Raw genomic sequence first — 8030 nt, 5'->3', positions numbered from 1 at the left:
GCTGGGGGCTGTGGCGTGGGGGGGTGAGGCTGGGAGAACTGAGGTCGCAGCAGAGAGGAGCTCTCTCTGAGGATGCTCCAGACAAGAGTGCGATAAACCAGGTTTCCAGGGTCTCTCAGACCTTCCCCTACCCTCTGGTTCCTCACAGTGTCCCCTGTCCTCCATTAACACTGACACTGTGCTCAGATCTGTCCTTCACTTGGCCGAAATCTTTGTGAATAAGGTACAGGAACATTGGCAAGTCACAGAACTCATCTGTTTCTCTGGCCCCCAGTAGAAGACATTTGAATTGAATTGAATTGAATTGAATTGAATTGAATTGAATTGAATTGAATTGAAGAAGACCCTAAGGGAAGAGTAAGCTTGCTACAGGCACATATACACACACACCCACACTCCTGGCTGTACTGCTCCCCCTCCCTTCCCAGGCTCCCCCTCCCTTCCCAGGGCCCAAGTTTTAACTTCAGAGAGGCCCTAGGGGTGAATCTCCACTCCAACACCTCAGGCTGTGTGCGTTTAGGAAAAACTTACTGATTCTGATCCTCCGCCAGCCTTTCCGTAAAGTAGAGAAGAGAGGCCCTTTCTGAGAGGGTGGTGGTGCCAGTGCAGTACGTAGATAAGCCCCAGGCCCCACTGAAGAGTCTTCCACAAAGGGGTTTCTCTTCCTTCCCATCCTCTTTCCTCAGCCTTGGCTTAGAAGGAAGGAAGACTTTCCTGTATATATCCTTAGTCCTCCCGAGGCAGGCTGGCACTTTCAAAAGAAGTCTTATTGGGGCGCCTGGACATCCAACTTTGGCTCAGGTCATGATCTCATGGTCCGTGAGTTGGAGCCCCGCGTCAGGCTCTGTGCTGACAGCTCAGAACCTGGAGCCTGCTTGGGATTCTGTCTCCTTCTCCCTCTGCCCCTCCCCTGCTCACGCTCTGTCTCTGTCTCTCTTTCTGTCTCTGTCTCTCTCTCTCTCTAAAAAGTAAATAAAGGTTAAATTTTTTTTTCAAAAGAAGTCTTATTAAAATTAAAAAGAGGAGGGTGTTAAAAGAAAACAATCCATAAAAATACAAATAATAGCAACAGCTTGTAAGACCCACTGAGGGCCATGTACCAGGCAACATGCTTTGCTACCATTCAAGGCTCACAAAAAGCCAGCCATTTATTATCATCATCCCTGTCTTGCTGGCGAGGACATGAGGCTCAGACAGGAGGGAATGGACTGTGTTCATTACCTGGTTAGAAGGATATTTGAATCCAGCGCTGTCCAAGGCCACCACACATCCCCACCCTTCCAGAATCAGGCTCAGACAGTCTAGGTTTCTGATTCCCCTGAGAGACGGTGATACATGTTGTGCCTCGTTACCTGAGGCCTGGGGTTCTGTTTCTATTCCACCACTAGGCTGGGGACCTTTCCGCTTAAACCTTTCTCTGCTTTCCTTGGTTTCCTCTCTTCCAAAGACCATAATAGTTTCCAAAGTACACGCAAGGGCATCAGCTCACCTGCTGCTCACAGCAGCTCTGAGGTTTATTTGGATGAGGAAGCAGGCCGGGAGAGTTGGGGACTTCACTGAGTCACCGGCTGAGAAGCAGCAGAGTGACAGAACAGAGGCCTGAGCCCCAGGCTCTGGGCCCATGGTTCTCATGCCCCAAGAGAAGGGCTGGGGCCAGGGTGGATGCCTGCGATCTCCCCTGCCCACCACCCACCGTCCCTTCTGGAAAGAACAGCCTCCCTGCTTTCCAGTGGAGAATCCCCTCCCTGCTCTCCTGAGCCACAGGACCCCTGGCCCTGGCTGGCCCATCCGAACCAGAGTCAGGACTTGAGCTGGAAATTCAAGGACCAGGTCGGCTCTTCTCCCCATGACTCCTGAGTTGGCAGAGCTTTGGCCTTGGGCTGTTGGTGGCCTATGGATTACAAGACAGCGGGCCAACGGAGGGGAGTGGCCAGAGAGGACTTCTCTGAGGCAATGATATTTCTAGCGGAGCTCCAAGGGACAAGTAGGAGCCAGGCTCGCCCGAATCTAGAGAGAAGACACTGTGGGAAGAGGGAATGGTTGGTCAGAAGGTCCCCAGGTGGGTGTGAGCGTTGGTGCGCCCGAGGAACAGGAAGGAGACCGGTGCGGCCAGAGGGGGTGAGGGAAGCAGGAGGTCCGGTCTGACGCTGGAGGCCGGGAGTCGGGGCCCGGAAGGCCACTCGTGAGAGGCCAAGGCCTGGTCATTGTGGACAAGGCCAGGGCCAGGGCCACGGGCCTGAGCCTGACCCTCACTTCTCATCTAGCCTTTCCCGGAGGCCCCTCCCTGCCGGCTGACGAACACGTGCAGGGCTGGCTGCCAGGCAGCCGTGAATGAAGGAGGCTGGGCCGAGACTTGAAGTAATGTTATGATTATTCTCGACAACGAGGAGAGGGCACAGCTGTTCATTCAGGAAATGAGCAGCCCGTGGCACCACCCACCCACCCACCAGCAGCTGAGCGACAAAGAGATTGTCTGCTGGAAACCAGGGGCTCTGCCGGGGAGGCTATTTTTGTGAAAAGCTGAGAATTCAAAAGCTCATCTCCTCGAAAGCCTTCCTCACCTCAGAGAGGCTGAAACAAGTGGGTAGGAGCAGAGTAGCCCCGAGTCCTACTGACTCCATCCAACTCATAATTCCCACCCTGTTACCTGCAGTCAGCCCACCAACGGGGGCCAGTCCTGGGCCTGCCTGGCCTTGAGTCCACATACCGCTTTAAGATACGCTAAGATGTTGGTGCCACTAGATGGATGTGGAAACTCAGGCACAGAGAGGTTAAGGAACTTGCCTAGCATCACACAGCTGGTAATGGGGCTGGGATTAAAACTCAGGAGTTCTCGGGGCGCCTGGGTGGCTCAGTCGGTTGAGCGTCCAACTTCAGCTCAGGTCATGATCTCGTGAGTTCCAGCCCCGCGTCGGGCTCTGTGCTGACAGCTCAGAGCCTGGAGCCTGTTTCAGATTCTGTGTCTCCCTCTCTCTCTGTCCCAACCCACTCGCATTCTGTCTCTGTCTCTCTCAAAAATAAATAAACATTAAAAAAATTTTTTAAAAAAACCTCAGGAGTTCTGGCTTCATTATACTTTTTTTTTTTTAAGTATATTTATTTATTTTGAGAGAGAGGTAGGGACAGAAAGAATGGAAGAGAGAGAATCCCATGCAGGCTCCACACTGTCGGTGCAGAGCCCGACGTGGGGCTCAAACCCACGAAACCATGAGAACATGACCTGAGCCGAAATCAAGAGTTGGATGCTTAGCCCACTGAGCCACTCAGGCACCGCATCGCACCTCATTCTTTCTGCGACACCGCACTGCCTTTGAAATATCTTTTCAGTTCCCTAGATGCCCATCTCCTCGGCCACGGGACTCCTCTCCAGTCTGTTCTAGCGATTTTGCCTGGGGGTTCAGAGTGGTTCTCCGTCCTCTCTTCCTGTCCCCCAGCCATCTTCTCCAATCTGACTGTTCCTCTTTTGCCAGAGACCTTTCTCTGCAGCTCCGACCACGTCATTTTTCATTAATTCAAACATTTGACGAATATTTATTGACTACTCACTCTGTGCCAGATGGTCTAGGCTGGAGTACAGCAGTGAATGAAACAGATACACCTTGAGTTTGTAAGTCCCATGTCTTATCTAGGAAGAGATATAGTACTGGGTATGCAAACAAATAAATGTATAGTCACAGATTATAAAGACAAACGAGCAGGGTGGGGAGAAGGAGACTGGCAGGACTGAGTCCACCTGCTGAGACAGAGACTGAGAAAGGCCACTTTGAGAAGGGGCCCTTGTTAGCTGATCCCAAAGGGTGTGAAGGAGTCAGCCTTGTAAAACACAGGGAAGAGTGTTTCCTAATGAGGGAACAGCATAGGTGAACTCCCAGAGGCAGGGAAGAACTCCACATGTTCAAGGACCTTAAGGTCACTGATGTGGCTGGATCAGAAAGTCAGAGGAGGGCAGGGGCCACATTGCATAGGGTTTGGGGGGCCTGGCAAGAGGCCTGCTCCTCATCTGAAATGAGATGGGAAGCCACGACATGCTCCTGCCTCCAAACAGTGTCCCTGGCAGCCTCATAGCCTCTTCCAGGGTCTGGAATGATCGATGCAGGCAAGAGACAGGAAAATGGAGGGGTCATCCGGCCCTCGGATCCAGGGCTGGAGATTACCCTATGGGCTGCGGGTGAGGGTCTCCTTGTGATGTAGCTGTTTAGATCCCCTCAAGTCATTGGGAAGAGCTGTCTGTGATGGGGAGCTGGGGTCCCTGCCAAGAGCCGGCCTCCTCTGCACCTTGCTCTGAGCCCCTGGGGTTGGAGCAGCCGGGCTGACCCCCAGCTAACCCAGGGCTGAGATGAGCTGTGAGCCAGGCCTCTTTTGCCCATCTGTACACCCACACACACACACCCTTGAACACCCTGAGCCACGGGCCTCCAGCCTTCTTAACCTTTAGGCTCACCTCCATCCACACCTTCTGAGTGAGGCAGACCCTGACGGCCCTGGGAGACCAGCATGCAAGTCACTGGCTGTCACATTATTCATGTGACACCTTTCTCCATAGCAATGCCTGGAATGATCCTCCACGTCTGTTTCCTGTTTCCCACTGGGGCCCCTCTCTGGAGCACAAGCTCCAGGGCCTCATGGACAGTGGCCCCAACAAATACCAATTGACTTTCTGCCCTTTGCTTTTGGCTCAAGCCAGAACAGAGAGCAATATCCAGGGAGGCTTTGTTCTGTTCCCACTGGTGCTTCGGTTGTGCTTTTGGCCTCCACGGAAGGACATTTTAGAAGTGCCCAATGGGGGGCGCCTGTGTGGTTGGCTAAGCGTCTGACTGTTGGTTTTGGCTCAGGTCATGATCTCATGGTTCACTTCATGGGATTGAGCTCCACGTCCTTGGGCTCTGTGTTGACTTTGCTTAGGTTTCTCTCCCTCTGTCTCTGCCCCTCCCCTGTGTGTGTGCTCTCTCTCTCTCAAAAAATAAATAACTATTAAAAAAACAAACAAACAGGGGTGCCTGGGTGGCTCAGTTGGTTGGGCGTCTGACTTTGGCTCAGGTCATGATCTCAGCCTGTGAGTTTGAGCCCCATGCCGGACTCTGTGCTGACAGCTCGGAGCCTGGAGCCTGCTTGGGATTCTGTCTCTCCTTCTCTCTCTGCCCCTTCCCTGCTCATGCTCTGTCTCTCTCTGTCTCTCAAAAATAAATAAACATTAAATTAAAAAAAAAAAAGTGCACAAATGATGGGGTGCCTGGCTGGCTTAGTTGGTAGAGCATCTGATTTTTTTTTCTACTTTTTTTCTTTGAAATATTTATTTTTGAGAGAGAGAGAGACAGAGTGTGAGTGGGGGAGGGGCAGTGAGATAGGGAGACACAGAATCCAAAGCAGCTCCAGGCTCTGAGCTGTCTGCATAGAACCCGATGCGGGGCTAGAACACAAACCGTGAGATCATGACCTGAGCGCAAGCCAGTCACTTAACTGACTGAGCCACCCAGGCTTCCCGAGCATCTGATTCTTGATCTCTGGGTCATGAGTTTAAGCCCCACATTGGGTGTAGAGTTTACATCAAAAAAAAAAAAAGTTCCCAAATGAGAATCGTTCCTGGGCCTGTTCAGACAGACTGTCACGGGCCTTGTCCTGTTCCTCAGAGCTTACATTCCCAAGAACCCGGAGAGAGCCCTGTGGGGCTCAGAATCAAGACAATGTGAGCCTCATTGGCACCTGGTCAGTTTCCACATTGTAATTGAAAATGTTTTTCTCTTGGCTGTGGCTGCTAGAAAGCTTGGAGTCAAATCCCTCTACCATCAGCAACCTTCCAGACCACAGTGGTCCCAAGGGCTGATCTTTTCTTTCCTTCCTTCTCTCATTCAATTACCTGACAAATATTTGTCCTGAACTTCTTGTGTGCCTTTCTAGGTAGTGGGGAGTCAACAGTGAACAAAACAGACAAAATGCCTGCTTTCGTGGGCTTTGCAGTCAAGAAGAGGGAGAGGGGTCATCAAACAACCTAACAAACCGGGTCCTGTGCCGGGGAAAACTAGTAAGTGGGAATGTGGGGCGGGGGTTGGGTGGTTTGCAATTTAAAATGAGGGGCTTGGTTGGGGGGAGGGCAAGTCGGGAAAAACCTCACCGGAGGCTTTAAAACAAGGGTGTCATTAAAGCAAGGGTCTGGAGGAGATGAGGAATGAAGACAGGAGGGCGGGAGGGGAGAATGTTCTGGGGAGACCGAAGGGCACCAGCAGGGGTCCTGAGTGGGGAGTGCGCCTGGGGTTTCAGAAACAGCCACAGGGCACAGCAGTGGGGCAGGCGGTCACAGGGGTGAGGGGCAGAGGACCCTAAGGGCTGTGAAGGACGTCCTGAGGCCTGGCTTTTCTGCTGGATGAGAGCGAGCACTGCAGGGTCTGGAGGGGAGGATTGAGATTTCTGACAGGCATTTTACCAGCGTCTCTCTGGCTTCTGTGTTGAGCAGGGACTGTGGGGGATGAGGCCAGGATGAGGCGACCAGAATGGAGGCTGCAGCAAAGGCCCAGGTAAGGGGTGAGGAGTGAGGGTGGCTGGGACCCAAGAGTTGCAGGAGAGGTGAAGGGGAGGGCGGGGTTCTGGATACACTGGAGGGAGAAACAACAGGATTTGTTCAAAGACGTGGAGGGGAGGGCGTGAGAGACCACGAAGAGGCAGTTCCTGGGCTTTGGCCTGAGCAACTGAAGAACGCAGAAGTCATTTTCCAAGATGGGAAGACAGTGGCGGGAGCAGGTTGGCCGCAGAGGCACGACCAGGAGTTCTCCTCTGGCCCACATCAAGCTTGAGTTGCTGAACAGAGATGTGGAGCGGGCAGCGGGATGCTTGGGGACAGGGCCACGAGGAAGCCTCAGTGGAGAGGTGCTGGTCACAGCCCTGAGGCCACGAGATCCCCTGGCGCTCTAGATGGTAAAAGTGAGCCCAGGGGCCACCAACATGTAGAGGTGGGGGAGGTCCCGGGTGAGTGTGGGCCCCTAGAAGCCACGTGGAAGGCATGTGCAAAGATCAAAGCAGGGTCAGCTCGGGACAAACGCCGTCTCTGAGGACTGACAATCACCGCTGCCGTGGAGGCCATTGGTGACCCCGAGAACACAGTATGAGCTGTGTGGTGGGGCCCAAAACCTGACTGGAACAGGTTGAGGGGAGGACAAGAAGAGGGGATTTGGAGACCACGGCACCTTCGAGCAGTTTTGCCAGTAAAAAGAGCAGAAAATAGGGCACTAGCTGGAGGGCCAAGAGAGGGTTTTTTTTTAAGACATAAAAGACCTTAAGGTACCTGAGCTAAGCATCTGACTTCCGCTCAGGTCACGACCTCACGGTTCATGAGTTCGAGCCCCGCATCGGACTCTGTGCTGACAGCTCAGAGCCTGGAGCCTGCTTTGGATTCTGTGTCTCCCTCTCTCTCTGCCCTTCCCCCACTCACGTTCTCTCTCTCTCTCTCTCTCTCTCTCTCTCTCTCTCTCTCTCTCAAAATAATAAACAAACATTTAAATTTTTTTCTTTAACGTTAATTTTTTTGAGAGAGAGAGAGAGACAGAGTGTGAGCAGGGAAGGGGCAGAGAGAGAGACACACACAGAATCCGAAGCAGGCCCCAGGGTCTGAGCTGTCAGCACAGAGCCTGATGCAGGACTCAAACTCACGAACTGTGAGATCATAACCCGAGCTGAAGTTGGACGCTTAACCGACTGAGCCACCCAGGCGCCCCTGTGAGATTTTAAGTAATCCCTATACCCAGCGTGGGGCTCAAACTTACAACCCTGAGACTAAGAGTCCCACGCTCCACCGACTGAGCCAGCCAGGAGCTACCCTCATCTTTCTTTGAATGGCTTCAAATTCTTCCATTCTATGATACACCGTATGTATTTTTTATCCAGTCCTCCACTGACAGACAACCACCTGAGATCGGGTCTATTATTATCTCCACTTTCCAGAGAGGCAGCTGAGCCCTGAGAGGTCCGTGGGCTCCACTGTGGGTGCTCAGCTAGCGTGCTGTGGCGTGAGAACTCCATGCCCTTAACCACTCACTAGACTC

Source organism: Felis catus, chromosome B4 (assembly GCF_018350175.1).
Source record: "Felis catus isolate Fca126 chromosome B4, F.catus_Fca126_mat1.0, whole genome shotgun sequence".
In the NCBI taxonomy this organism is placed as follows: Eukaryota; Metazoa; Chordata; class Mammalia; order Carnivora; family Felidae; genus Felis; species Felis catus.
The sequence above is the reverse complement of the archived record's forward strand: the minus strand, read 5'-3'. Positions refer to the sequence as shown.